General features: G+C 36.7%; 1 protein-coding gene across 5 annotated transcripts in view; it reads right to left on the reverse strand.

Moving 5' to 3' along the window:
- NEO1 (neogenin 1) overlaps positions 1 to 15471 on the reverse strand; it is a 234807-nt gene that overhangs the window by 124373 nt on the left and 94963 nt on the right. The window lies entirely within an intron of this gene.

Below are 15471 nucleotides of genomic sequence, written 5' to 3' on the forward strand. Positions count from 1 at the left end.
CAACAATAATTCTAGTTAATTACATCCATCACCACATATAGTTACAAACTTTTTTCTTATGATGAATACTTAAGATCTGCTCTCAGGAACTTTCAAATATATAATATAGTATTATTAACTATGTCATCATTCTATATATTATATCCCTAGGATTTATTGTAAGTAGAAGTTTGTGACTTTTGACCACCTCCACCCATCTGTCTGTCTGTCTGTCTCTCTCTCTCTCTCTCTCACACACACACCCTCTGACAACCACCAGACTATTGTCTGTATTATGATTTCAGGTTTTCTGTTTTTGATGTTTTTTTTAAAGATTCCAGTTAAGATCATATAGTATTTCTCTTTCTCTGACTTATTTTACTTATTAGCAAAATGCCCTCAGGGTTCATCCATGCTGAAAATGGCAAAAAAACAATGTTTAAATAAAGTCTGCTGATTATTTCTGATGTCAAGAATTCAAGGAATACATTTATCTATTAAAAACAACTAGTGTCAGTTTTCTTCTACTTTCTGAGCAAGAATCACTGAAAGCAACTAGACAAGAATGAGTCTCAAAGACAAAGGTGACACATAATAATACAGCTTTTATCATCTTGGACAAGAAATCCCTAATTACTTCACTGTGTCATCCTTGAGGATGAAGACTGCATCCTATTTGCCATTTTATCTCCAGTAATACTAGATTCTGTCTTCTGCTTAATTTGCTTGAAAAATATCTCTGCTATTACTTTTAAGATAGTAACTGAAATGCTTTATTTATTATTTTAAAGACTTTATTTATTCATGACACACACACACACACACAGAAAAAGAGGCAGAGACACAGGCAGAGGGAGAAGCAGGCTCCATGCAGGGAGCCTGATGTGGGCCTCGATCCTGGGACTCTGGGATCACACCCTGGGCTGAAGGCAGACGCTCAAACACTGAGCCACTCAGGCGTCTCATGAAATGCTTTATTTATAATCAAGGACAAGAAAAATATTAACACAAGGAATGGAGGAGATGGGAAATGGAGACTAGCCCCATCCTACTCAGCTTCCATCAGACTAGTTCCATGTTTAACCATTTCACATTTCTCACTTACAAAGACCTTGAGTTCCCTGCTTTCCCGCTGCCCTCAACAAAAAAAGTCTGAAAAGCACTAACATGGATCTCACCTTCAGAAATTTCTCCTGACAAAAAGACCAATAAAGTGTTCATTACCATTAGAATGGGGATTGGGAAAAAGCAGAACAGATTTAGTTTCATTTAGCTTTTTGTTAGCTATTCTTAGAATTTAGATCAATGTAGGGCAGTTAGATTTCAGATACATTGAGGGTAACTGCTGTATTGATATGATATTCTTGTTGGGGTAAGATCCCATTCCTGTGTGTAAACTGGGTTTATCTGAAAGTGTCATCAAAATATACTTAGTGGGGATGGGAGTGAGTAAACAGGGAAGAAATCTACATTGAAGAAGAAACCCATCCTAACTGTTCTTACTAGGGAGATCATCTTGCTATGGACCATTCCACAGCTTCTGAGTCCAATTTTTCTGAGAAGGTGGTATTTTTAATTCATGAAATTACTCTACTTTTCTTGATGTTCCTAATTCTCACCATCAGCTCTTTAATGAAGAGGAAGATAACTAAAACCATGAGAATGGGAAGTTTAAGAAACTCCATGTATTTAATATGAGACTTACTACCAATATGACTAAAATTACTAAATTTTCTTTTTTGGCATGAATCTCTTTACCAAATCTGGAAAACTGAACAGTGCCCCTTGAAGTAAAAGAAATATAGTTGGTAAAATAGTAAATAATATATGGAACCCATTTCTTCAAAAAGACTGAACATATAACAGATTGAAGAACAGATAGCTAACATTAGTAAGAGACATGGAGTAAGCTAAGCTTGAAATTCTGAGGTCAACACAGACAACTTTACTAGGAAGTAGATTAATGCCAAGGATGACAGTCAAACCCTCTCACTTGTTTCTGAGCTGGAAAAGGCATGACTCTTTCCATATTGCTGTTCTTTTGTTCTTTAAATAAATGCTGAAAAATGTTTACTAATATTTCATTCAATCTGCCAGAGTAGACAAGCAGGCACACAGCATGCATGGACTTAGGTGAGAGCCTAAGAAGCTGGATTGGGCATCAGAGTGGCATGTGATTAGCCTGCCTCAGGGATAACAAAACATGGAGCCAAAGATATCTGGTGGTTATGGCATAAAACAAACCAAAACAGAATGTCACCTGAGATATCCATTTGAATGATCCAAGGAAGAAGTAGACTCTAGGTAAATAGGCATAAAATAAAACAAAGAAAGAATCAAGTGAAGAGCATTTAGATGGAAAGGAAAGATTCTCTGAACCCCAGGGATATTAGGTGAGGCATATTTATTAAATGCCCACAAAGTACCAGGCACTGTATTAGGCATCTTTCTTACATCACCACTACAAAAAAGGCATTCTCATCTCCGTTTTACCAATAAGAAAAATGAAGCTCAAGTAAATGGATTAATTTGCCAAGATTACATGGCCAGAGACTGGCAAACAAGGACATGCCTCCAAAAACACAGCTCTCTTCATAATACCATGTTTCTTCTACGAGGCGCAATGCTGATCTCTTAGTGGTCTTACAGAAACCAGAGATCCATTTCTATACTGTGATTCCTGCTTATTTGTCCCACAAAGTTTCCTCCTGATTAGGGTCATTTGGTAACATAAAAGCACAACAGAGTTCTTCTCATGCTGCACTTTGAGTTTGCACAGGTAGGATCTTCAAGCATATGAATGGTTCTTCTATTTTGCAGCATTTTCATAGCCAGAAACGATGTGTCTCTATTCCACATAAATCTAGGTTCTAATCTTACATCATATTTCATTTTATTTCATGTGGCTATTCTTCATCTCTTCTAGAATACCTGCAGGTTATCTTCTAAAGGTGGTTAGTTACCATGGAAATGAGGTTACTGTACTTCAGAATAAATTTACATAACTATTAGAAAATTATTTCAAGCTTGTGAAATATGAGATTTGCCTGAAAGCGAACATGGCCACTGATGTGATAAAATATGTGAGAAGCTGCAAACCAATTTAAGATGATTCAGGTCCCAATACAGGACTATAAAACAATTGTAGAACAGTCTCTAATTTACAACAATGACTTCAAAAATAAAACATCTATGAAGTGAAATTGCGAAATATTCTGGCTATTGATAGCAAACTATAAAAATGTCCAAACATCTAATCCACTTGTTGTCAAAAATGTAGTGTCAGGCACTATATTAGGTGCACGCCTGTCCTCAAGGAACTCAGTCAGATAGGAGAAAAAGATAAATTGAGGAGAAAAAAGCCTTAAATGTGACAAGTAAAGTGAGAAAGATATATTCAAGGTGTCTATATATAAAATCAAAAAAGGTGGGGAGAAGATGGGTGTGTAAGCAATGGGAGTAAACAGGAACAAGAGTTTCAGAGCTGAGGAAAGCCAGGCAAGAGTGTAGAAAGAGGAAAACTCTAGGTTGAAGGGACAGCACAAACAAAAGAACTAAATGGGGTTTCTAAGAAGCTAGCTGTTGCCCTTGAAATTAAAACACCATAAGAAGAAATGGCAAGGGGCACCTGGGTGGTGCAGCTGGTTAAGTGTCCAATTCTTGATTTTGGCTCAGGTTGTGATCTCAGGATGGTGAGACTGAGCCTCCCATTGGGCTCTGCATTCAGAATGGAGTCTATTTGGGATTCTCTCTCCCTCTGCCCCTCCCACTCATGCACGTACACACACACTCTCTCTCAAATAAATAAATAAGTCTTAACCAAAAAAAAGGAGCAATGTCTATACCGGACTGATCAGGCTCAGACTCTAGTTCTCTCTCTGCTTGATATTCAGAAGAAAAATGACCCTCATCAAGATAAGTAAACATTCAGTATTCTGAATATATAAGATTTCAAAAGGAAGACATGTAAGGCTTCTTGCTAATTAATTTGTGGTAATTTGTAAAAGAAAGTCAAAGGACATGACCCAATTTATACCCTAACTTTATGACACAAATATTATTTAATATATTTGAAGCATTTAATGTTGTCATTTAATAGTCTTCTAAAATAGGACTTTGGGGATCCCTGGGTGGCTCAGTGGTTTAGCGCCTGCCTTTGGCCCAGGGTGCGATCCTGGAGTCCCGGAATCGAGTCCCACATCAGGCTCCCTGCATGGAGCCTGCTTCTCCCTCCTCCTGTGTCTCTGCCTCTCTCTCTCTCTTTCTCTCTCATAAATAAACAAACCTTTTTTTTAAAAAATAGGACTTTTGTTAGATGCATAGGGTTCTAATATATGGATAGGACATAATTTATTTTACCAAACACCTATTTATTGTTGGCCATTTAGATGGTTCATAATTCTTTTCCATTAAGTATGTATCACTCCAACAAATATATATCATTACAATTTCTATGCATAGGTCTTTGCACACATCCTGAATTATTTCACTAAAAGAAATTGCTAGAAGCAGAACTATGGGCCAAAGGATGTGCAAATTTTAAGACTTCTGATTATATTATCAAACCGCCCTAACAAAAAGGTTACAATAATTTGTACTACTACCAGCAACGTATAAGAATCCTCATTTTACTGTAATTTTGCCAAGAGTAGATTATTATTTTAAAACTCTCCCTAGGGGTGGCCCCGGTGGCACAGCGGTTTGGCGCCGCCTGCAGTCTAGGGCGTGATCCTGGAGACCTGGGATCGAGTCCCATGTCAAGCTCCCTGCATGGAGCCTGCTTCTCCCTCCTCCTGTGTCTCTGCCTCTCTCTCTCTCTGTCTATAATAAATAAATAAATCTTAAAAAAAAAACTCAAAGCAAAAAAGGGGCTACTTTAATTTGCATTCCTTCTACTATTCATGAAGTTGAACTTTTTCAGATCAACTTTCCACTTCTGTCTTGTGTCTGTAAATAGATTACTTTCTCTTTCCCCTTTTTTCAACTGAGGCATTCATTCAGCTCTTGTTAATTTATAAGTTCCACTTTCATATGTGGCAATTATTTTCCCAAGTTTTTAACAGAAAGATTATGATCATTTCTGCTATTCTGAGGAATGGATTTGAAGAAAAACCAGGTTAGAACAAGAAAAACCCATTAGGGTACTAATGAAGTAGCCTAGGAAGGAGATTAACTGAACTTGAACCAGGGAATAAAGACAAGGAGAAAAAGAACCAGAATGGGATGTGGGAAGAAATAAAAAGGACTGAAATGATCAAAAATGATTCCCATGTTTCTAGCATGAGGGAAGAAGTGGGTAGTAACACCACAAAGGTAGAGAAAACCAGAGGAAGAAAGGAAGAAAGTTAAGTTCAACTTTGGACATGTGAAGTTTGAGGGACCTGTGGGATACCCAAATAGAAATGTCTGATGCTCAGCAAGGGGTCTGCTCGAGGACTTGGGAGTTATTGTTATATAAGTTATATCAGAAAACACAAGCATGAAGAACTGTCAGTTGAAGACAGAACTTTGTAGAACACTAATATTTTAAATGAGAATGTTAAAGAAAAGATGCTTATGAAAGAAAAGCATAGGAATAGACAGAGAAATAAAAGGAGAAACAGGATAATATAGTGTTATCAAGACAAAAACAGTGGGGCATCTCATGAGGTTGGAAGTAAAGATGAAGGGATTCAATGTACACAGTCTTGAACTACAACAGCAAATAAGGAATATAAGGGTTTTCAAGCACCCATTTGGAAGAAAGCACATCTCTAATGGCTTATGGGAGGCATCAAAAGGTAAAGAATGGCAATTGATAAAAACAATAGAGAACTGTTTATAAACATAGGTATGTATGAATGTGGCCTCAATTATAGAAGTTAGCGTAATGATTCATCTTCCTCCAGAATAACCTTTAAAAGATCTTTTTAAATCTCAGTTTCTTTTACACTAGAAATCTAGGAAAAGCAAGGTGCAAGGGAAAACATGAGTAAGAAAGTAATCACAAACATTAAATCATTTTAGTTATCACAGTTAGCAATTTTACTACAAAGTTTCACTCATTCAATAATTATTTGCTGATAATCTATTATGATAAGTCATAGTTATTAATACCAGTCCCTGGGGTTTTTTTTAATATAAATTTATTTTTTATTGGTGTTCAATTTGCCAACATATAGAAAAACACCCAGTGCTCATCCCATCAAGTGCCTGGGTTTTTTTTAAAGTTTATTTTTAGTAACCTCTACACCCAACATGGGGCTCGATCTCACTACCCTGAGATCAGAGTCACATGCTCTACCAACTGAGCCAGGCAAGTGCCCCAAAACCAGTCCCTGTTGATAAGGACTTTGGTCCAGCAGTAGTGGGAAAAGGTATATAAATAAGTCAATGAGAAACACTACTGGTAAAAAGGGAACTATTTTGAGAGACATCATAATTACCTGAGGGTGAGAGGATGGTTATGAAAAGCTGCATAGCAGAGTTAAAATCAGAACTAATCTTGATGGACTATGAGAAAATTTTAACTGGGGGGAGGGGAGTGAGGATACAGGGGACCAGTGCTATCAAACTGCATGTTCAGGAAACTATATGTAGTTTGGTAAAGATGACCTCCATTTCCATCCCAGGCTCAGGGGGAAGGGTGCCAGAAGTTTACTGAATTAATCCTTATAAAAACTTATTGAACTGATAAAAGGAACATAACTTGCCCATGTTCACATAGCTAAGTAAGAGACACAAATGAGACGTAAGCATGCTGGGTCCATTAACAATGAAAAGGGCACCCCAGGTGGCTCAGTGGTTTAGGGCTGCCTGCAGCCCAGGGCGTGACCCTGGAGTCCCGGGATCGAGTCCCGCATCGGGCTCACTGCATGGAGCCTGCTTCTTCTCTGCCTGTGTCTCTGCCTCTCTCTCTCTGTGTCTCTCTCATGAATAAATAAATAAATAATCTTATTTAAAAAAAAAAAACAATGAAAAAGTTGCCTTTATATGAAGAGTCTGGTTATGTTTTATATATATATGCCAGAGGGAGTTTATTTTATCCTAAGCCAAGAGAATTGAGAGTTCTAATAAATGAGAGCAGACTACTATAATTCATCAAGAGCTAAAAGGAAGTGAAATCAAGCAGAAGACTGGCAGAAAAGAAGAGATCACCGATCACTGTCTTAATGTAAACAGAGCTCAGAGCAGGAGCGTAAATGTAGAATGACATTACGCTCTGACTTCAGAGAAAGAGCATAGAATATGACAGATTTGTTATAAGTACTAACAAAGTCTAAGAGGTGGCCAATTCAGAATTTATCAATTTATCCCACAAGAATACAAATGGAAAATTTTCTTCTTTTTTGTGTGTGGGGGAGGGAGTGGAGATGTGTATCACAGACCGTTATGAATGTTATAAGAGAAAAGGAAAAATTCCTCTTAAAAAAAAAACAACACAACTCATGACCAATGGGTGTTATCAGCTGAGATGACAGGAAATACACGATGAGCTAATTCACGTCACAGCATGTGTAGAAATCCCCGGAGTTAATGATAAAACAATAACTTTGAAATATTTAACAGATGAAGAATGAACTTATAACCTTTTTCTGCATTAACACTCACTATGGCATTTCCTGTGGCTGTAACTTCTTAAAAAACAACAAGTTTGATAGGTATGACCATACATATATAGAAATAACTATATAAATGTGTGTGTAGGTATACGTGTCCATGTATATAACTCCAGCTATATCTCATAAACTGCTTTCCCCATTTGAAAAAGAAAATACTTTCATGGGACAAAGTTCAAAACAAAATTTTCCAAACCTTTTTTTTTTTTTTTTAGACATAATGACTTCTTATCTGTAAACAATAAAAAAGAAAAGACCTCATGTGACACACATTAACAGTACAGGTTCAGTTATTTTAACTACCATCCAGATTAAGAAACAGAACACACCAGAGGTCCTGTTGTTCCACATTTAGTCACTACCCTACCTCTGTCCAAAAGTAATCACCAACCTGATTTCTCAAAAAACAGATTAGTTTTGCCTGGTTTTGAACTTTATAAAAATGGAATCATACAGCCTGTATTCTTTTGTGACTGGCTTCCTTCTTTCAATGGTGTTTGTTTTATCGATGTTGTTGAATGTAGCAAAGGTCCGTCAATTTTCACTGTTGATAATATGTCACTGTAGGATTAGAACACGACTTATCCATTCTACTGCTGATGGGTGTTTAGCTGTTTCCAGCTTTGATTTACTGTGAATAAGGTTGGTTATACTAGATAAGAGTATGAGAATATGAGATAGAATAGAGAATACTATTGTGTGCTTTTTGATACATGTATTTATACATTTGATACATGTATTTATACATCTAGAATACTAGATAGAATATGAGAATACTATTTTTTAAATATGAGAATACTATTGTGTGCTTTTTGATACATGTATTTATACATTTCTGGTGTATATACTCAGGAATACAACCACTGTATCATAAGATATGTTTGTACGCGGTTTCAGCAGATTCTGCTAAACAGTGCTCTGAAGTGATTTCATCAGGGTATAGTCCTACTAGCAGTACATCAGAATGGTCTTCATCTTAACCAACACCTGCTATTTATTATTCTTTAATTTTAGCCACTCTGGTGGAATACAGTATCTCACTGTGGCTTTTACTTGCGTATCTCAGAGACTAATGATGATAACCACTTTTTCAAAAGTTTAGTAGCCACCTGGAGATTTGGGAGGTAACTGCTCAAGTCTTTTGCGGAGTTTTTAATTGATTTATCTGTCTTTGTTTACCTTGTTAATCCGTTAAGAGTTCTTTATAGAGCGTACATCAAGAGTTGCAACTTTTTGTGAAAAGGACCAGATAGTGAATTTTAGAATTCATGGGTCATGTGGTCCCTGTCATAGCTATTCATAAAATCAGTCACTGCCAATATGTAAATGAATGTGACTGTGTGCCAGTAACATTTTATTTATGGACAATAAAATAGAATTTCCAAAATTTTCATAGATCATTAAATTATTCTGTTTCAACCATTTAAAACTGTATAAACTACTTTCAGCTCACTTTGGGCAGATCTGGTGTATAAGCTGTAGTTTGCACACTCTTGGTCTAAATAAAGACTTCTGTCAAGACTTAAGTCTGTCAGGTGTTCATCAATGCCGTTATGCTCTACAAGGAATTAATTCTGGCTCTGCTGAAACTCTCTATTTTGAATGTTTTTTCCTGTTTTATGAATTTTTGCTCTTGTCATTACTTCCCTTTTTCTATTTCCTTTGGTGTTAAGTTTGCTATTCTTTTTCTTTCTTTCTTTCTTTCTTTCTTTCTTTCTTTCTTTCTTTCTTTTTTTTAAGCTTTTTGAGATGGATGATAAATCACTGATTTTCTTTCTTCTCTTCTAATACCTGCATTTAAGGCTATAAATTTACTCTAAGCATCCCATAAATTTTGATAGGTCATATCTATATCAAACTACTTCCTAATTTTCATCATTTCTTTTCTGACTCATGGATTATTTCAAAGTGATTCACTTAATGCCCAAACATAAGATCTACAAGTTACTGGTTTTTAAAGTTACTTTTTTTGTAATTAGTTTCCAACTTAATTTCATAGTAGTCAGATGTATAGAATTTCAATCCTTTAAAATCTGCTAAGAATTGTTCTATGGTCACTATGTAGTATATTTTAGTAACTATTTCACAGGCATTTATAAAAAAAACCCATTTTATTCATTTGTTTGGTGCAGTATCCTATAAATGTCAATTATATTGCTAATATCTTACTATTCTCCTGAAATACATTATATGCTTATTTTTAATTTTTGGTTATTTTTTCCCAATAATTCTCCATCAAATAGTATATATTATTGTGCCCCCATACTTGGTATAGTCAAAGTTTTTAGTTCTGGGTTATCACTGATATACTTTTTCTTTGGTTCTAGCCTTTTTTTTTTTTTTTAATTTTTTTTTTTAATTTTTATTTATTTATGATAGTCACAGAGAGATAGAGAGAGGCAGAGACACAGGCAGAGGGAGAAGCAGGCTCCATGCACCGGGAGCCCGACGTGGGATTCGATCCCGGGTCTCCAGGATCGCGCCCTGGGCCAAAGGCAGGCGCCAAACCGCTGCGCCACCCAGGGATCCCCATGGTTCTAGCCTTTTAAAAAACGTTTGCACTTTCCCAAGTTACTACTGCTGCACAGCAAACCAGCCCAAAACTTAGTAGCAGGTGGCATAAAACCACCATCATTTTCTTATGCTCACAGATCCTTGGGTCAGGAATTAGGACAGCACAGAAGGAATGGCTTATCTTGCTCCCTAATGTCCACAAAACTTGAATGTGTGAGGCTGACTTAGAAAGCTGGAGGCTCAAATCAACTGGAGACTTCTTTATTCATATGTCTGGTCCCTTGATTAGATGACCTGCAGTGGGCTCAGTGGAGCTGTCTACCAGCGCACCTACAATGCAGCCTTTCCTGTGGCTTGGGCTTCGCAAGCATGGCAACTGGGTTCTGACAGGGAAATCCCAGGAAGTGACTAGAGAGAGGTAATTCCAAAAGAACCAGGAGGATCAGCATGGCCTTTTACGAGCCTCAGAAGTCACAGGACACTACTTCCGCGATACTCTATCTGTGCAAATAGCTCCAAGTCCACTCAAATTCAAGGGCAAGAATATAAATCCCACTACTCATTAGGACTGCCAGAGAATTTTGGGGCTGTGTCTTACGACTCCCATATCTCTTGTAGCATTTCTGGAAGGTGTCTCTTCTTAAGTATGTATTCCAAAAGTGTTTTCAGTGTATATCTTTGTATAGCAGACCTTCTGAGGTCTTATGTGATGAGAATTATTACACATCACATTTTGGATGGATATAAATTCCATGTGGATTCAATGTTCTTTTCTTTTAGCACATTAAACACATTATTCCATTCTCCTTGAAATCAGGTTTCTCAAAATCAATGATAGGTACAATCTAATTCTTGTTCCCTTGTAGGTGATCTGCTCTTTGTCACTGGAAGCTTTTAGAATTCTGTCTTTGTCTTTGATATTATCTGTCACTTATGGGTCCAAGGATGGGTTTTCCTTCTTACTTATACACAGAAGTCTTTAAGTCCTTTCAGACTAAGATCTTCCATTACTTTCTGAGAAATTGATCTTAATTATTTCTTCAAATATTTTCTCCTCCCTCTTTTTCTCTATAGAATTCTAAGATTCCTATTTCTCTGGATAGAAACTTTTCTAAATCTAACTTTCATGCCTCTTCTGTATGTTCTATGTGTTCTCTTTATCATTTAATGTTGCATCTCAGAGTTTTTCAGCATCATTTTCCAACTCATGAGTTTATCAGCTGTACAACTTCAACCATCATCTAGTCTACTGTATTCTTTATTTTTACATTTTTCATTCTTAATATTTCTACTTGGTTCTATATTGTTATGCTTTCCTGTTTTTGCATAACATTGCTAATAGCTTTCTAATCTCCTGAAATGTATTTGTCACATTCATATTTAATTCTTGGTCAATCTTTTCCAGTAACTCTACAGGAGATGGTATATGTTATTCACTTATTTGTCTTTCTCTGAGAGTAACTACTATTCAGGTGAATAATTTGGCAGTAAATTGTTTTTTTGGGGGGGAACCAGTCACTGTCTAATAATATATATGGTTACGGGACCTCACTGTATCTAACCTGGTGAAACGGAGGGGCGAGTAAGCCTCAGCGCAAAGAGCCCCAGGGACCTCAGAACTACTATTGTTTACTCCAATCTGCCAGGCATTCCACAGACATTTCCTCTGGTCAGGGTTTCACATTTGAACTCTTAGGGAGAAACAACACTGGGCACAGAGTCTTCCTAGGTTGAAACCTACCAATCTGGGACTTTGGAAGGGCTGAGAAAAAGAGGTAGTTATCCCCTAAGGGCAGTTAGTCAGGCCATACTCATTTATATTCATGCCATCAGAGTCCCAGCAGATCTTTTGAATAATCATGGAGCTCTGGGCCACTGCTACTCATTTCTGTGGTGAAAGAACACGGAAAGGCAATCTCAAGGCAACACCAGTGAGAAATAACAATAGAATTTAAGAGCCTTCCAATCTATTTTCTCACTGCTTCCTCAAGCAGTCCTACACCTAGGCTATAGCTACCACGCCAACACAAGGCTCCCCTCTCCCATAAACACAGACAGATTCATAAGACCCTTCATCTCCCCACAACTTCCCTCATTTCTCTATTTTCTTTAGAGCTGATCTTGGGTGAAGGAGTCAACAGCTGGGACCAGTTTCACAGGAAATGGAAACCAGCCTAGAAACTATTATCTATATCAATGGTGTAGAACTTTTGTTCAATTTCAACCACTCATAATCCAGTTCAGAAATGAGATGCAAGCAGATAAATGAAAAGTTAAAATTTATTAATACAATATTGTATTACCATAAATTTACCCTGGGGCATCTAATTTAAAGAGTAATGATAAGTACTTCCTAATTCTTTGATGGACACATATAACAAACCTACCTTCATACCTTTGAAAACACATTTATTTTTTCTAACTTTTCATCAACCATGGATTTATAAAGCATTGTGCATAAATTTTGGGGTAAATTTAAAAAAAAACTCAATAGTTCTGCTCATCAATATTTCTGACTTCTAGGTGTCTTTAGGCACCACAACTCCCCAGTCCTCTACTGCAGATCAAAGGCCATGGCAAGCACTCTCAAACACATATGTACTACTATCAGTCTCAAGCTGATGTGAAACTGTATTAGAAATAGACAAGTTAAGGGCACCTGGGTGGCGCAGTGGTTGAGCATCTGCCTTTGGCTGAGGGCATGATCCCAGGGTCCTGGGATCGAGTCCCGCACCGGGCTCCCCACAGGGAGCCTGCTTCTCCCTCTGCCTATGTCTCTGCCTCTCTCTCTCTCTGTGTCTCTCATGAATAAATAAAATCTTAAGAAAGAAAAAAAGAAATAGAAAAGTTAGTAGATACGATGTTTTTTCAACAGCAGGCAAGAAATGAAAGGATCTAACCTCGAACCTTACACATCCTCCCCACATGAGGTTAGAAAGGAAGAGAAAGAATCGAATGGACAGCTGATAAAACATGGTAAACAAATGAATTTGGTTGTTCCCTAAAATAAAAGTATCAAAAAAGCTACTTCAACCTTAAATTTCACTGAAGAATACAATATTTAGTACTGAGGAGGTAATGCTTTTGCTCTATTCTATACTGGTAAGATGTTATCAATAATAATTTTCAGTTCTCAACACCATCCCACATGCTCTGGAAATCAAAATCTTTTCAATTTTTTTGCTTATACAATGACTGGGGAAAATTGTATCTTTTAAACTTGTATTTTTCTCACTACTAGTATGAGTGACTATTTGCCGATAAAGAAATGCAAACAGGGGCAGCCCAGGGTGGTTCAGGGTAGTTTAGCGCTGCCTTCAGCTCAGGGCCTGATCCTGGAGACCCAGGATGGAGTCCCACATCAAGCTCCCTGCATGGAGCCTGCTTCTCCCTCTGCCTGTGTCTGCACCTCTCCCTCTCCCTCTCTCTGTGCCTCTCATGAATAAATAAATAAATAAAATCTTTTTAAAAAAAGAAAAAGAAATGCAAACAGCTAATAAACTCTTCTTTGTGACCTGCGTGTTCATATTCTTTATCAATTTTCCTTAGGTTGTTTCTTTTTTTATAATCAGTTTCTGGAAACTCTATTTTCAGGATTTTGACTCTTTCTCAGTTATGTGTTATGACTATTTTTTCCTAGTCTATCACTTGCATTTAGCCTTTATTTAACTCTTCTATATAACTTGTAAAAAAATGTGTATGTTGTCAACATTTGTTGGTTTTTCTTGACATGCTCTTTTCTGTTCTTTCTGAGACTGTCTTTTCCAGCATAGATAATACAAACATTAAACCCATATATTCTTCACTTTTTCACATTCTGACCTTTGGTTTGAAAAGAGGGATCCAGCTTTATTTTCTCCTGCTTGAAAATCTATTGTACCAATACCCTTTAATAAATAAACGTTCTTCCCTCTGAACTGAATTGTGACTTTTTAAGCTCCATTATTACTTGTAACAGCTGGATTTTATTCCTTTTGGTTGCCTCCTCTTGGGCCAATACTATACTGCTTTGATTAAAGAAGGTTTGTGGTAATTTTTAACATTTAGGTTTCTTCACTCTTGTTCTTTCCTCAGTTTTCTAGACTGTATTCATTTAAAGAGGATTTTCTCTAAGCACAAATAAGATGGAATTAGGTACAAATTATAAGATGTATGTATTATATTACAACTAAAAAAATGTAGTTAATAAATAGGAAGAGTCTTAATTCCATACAATAAATAAAAACCACCACAGGGACAAATGCAACTGACATGTCTGGCAGACACTAGGCCTCACATCTGAGGTTAATAACAAGGCACTTTACAGTGGAGGAAACCGAGGCACAGGTAGGAAATGGAAGAGAGTGTTAGGCCAAGAATCTGTCTAATGGTAAAAACAAAAAGAGAAAAGATATACTAAGGGAAGCACAGGGACCAAATAAGATGGAGTTCACTAATATTTTATTTGTACGATTCTGCCCACACAAAGAAATAAATTGGTCATTCTACAACTAGTCATAGCCAACCTTCCACCTAGCCAAGAATAATGGTTAAGCTCAAGTGGGGCAATAGTTATGTAATTAACTGTAATAGTTATAGTCTAAGGCTTGCTCTTTTGATTTTCAGAGATTATGAATCTATCCACAAATAGCCACAGAGAACATAAATATTCTGTGCTTTTGCCAGCATAGAAGAACCCCAAATAGTCTATTCCCTAATTCATATCCCAAACAAATTTATTTTTTTTAATTTTATTTATTTATTGAGAGAATATATATGTGTATATATAGTGTCCTTTGGTGACTATCGGAAGTATAAATGTGGCTATCATTCTTTCTACTCTGAAACCCACCAGTGAACCAAGAGAAACAAACTTTCATAAAAAATATGAAACAATTCTAAACCACAGATCAGAAAGTATTCTATCAAATATAATACAATTTGAGACAAGGTAATAATGAATATCATGAGCCAAAATATACCTCTACATATCCAAGCAATGTTGAATTTTCCTGCAAATAACAGGAAAGGTCTTAAAATTTTTTATTTGAAACAAAGATAAAAAGAGAGTGTAGACAAATTATAGGAGAGATAGCAAATATTCTTCTGAGGGTACATTTCAATATGGAGGAAGAGCAAGGGACATGGGGATAAAGAAGAGATTATGCAATGTTCATTTTCTCTGACTTCTAAATCAGAGAACCTGTAAGGGAAGATGCTGTGATGACCAGGATTAGTTAAAAAGAAAGAACAAATCATCAAATCATCAAAAAGATGACCAAGATACACTGAGAGACACAGTGCGTTCTGTCCTGGGCGATCTATTCTCCCGAAAGGAGGGAACACCAATGCTTAGAAGATAAATGGTTCTAGGTCAGAGTACAAGAAGTCCCTGTGAGAA

This window comes from Vulpes vulpes, unplaced genomic scaffold (genome assembly GCF_048418805.1).
Source record: "Vulpes vulpes isolate BD-2025 unplaced genomic scaffold, VulVul3 u000000678, whole genome shotgun sequence".
NCBI classification, from domain to species: domain Eukaryota; kingdom Metazoa; phylum Chordata; class Mammalia; order Carnivora; family Canidae; genus Vulpes; species Vulpes vulpes.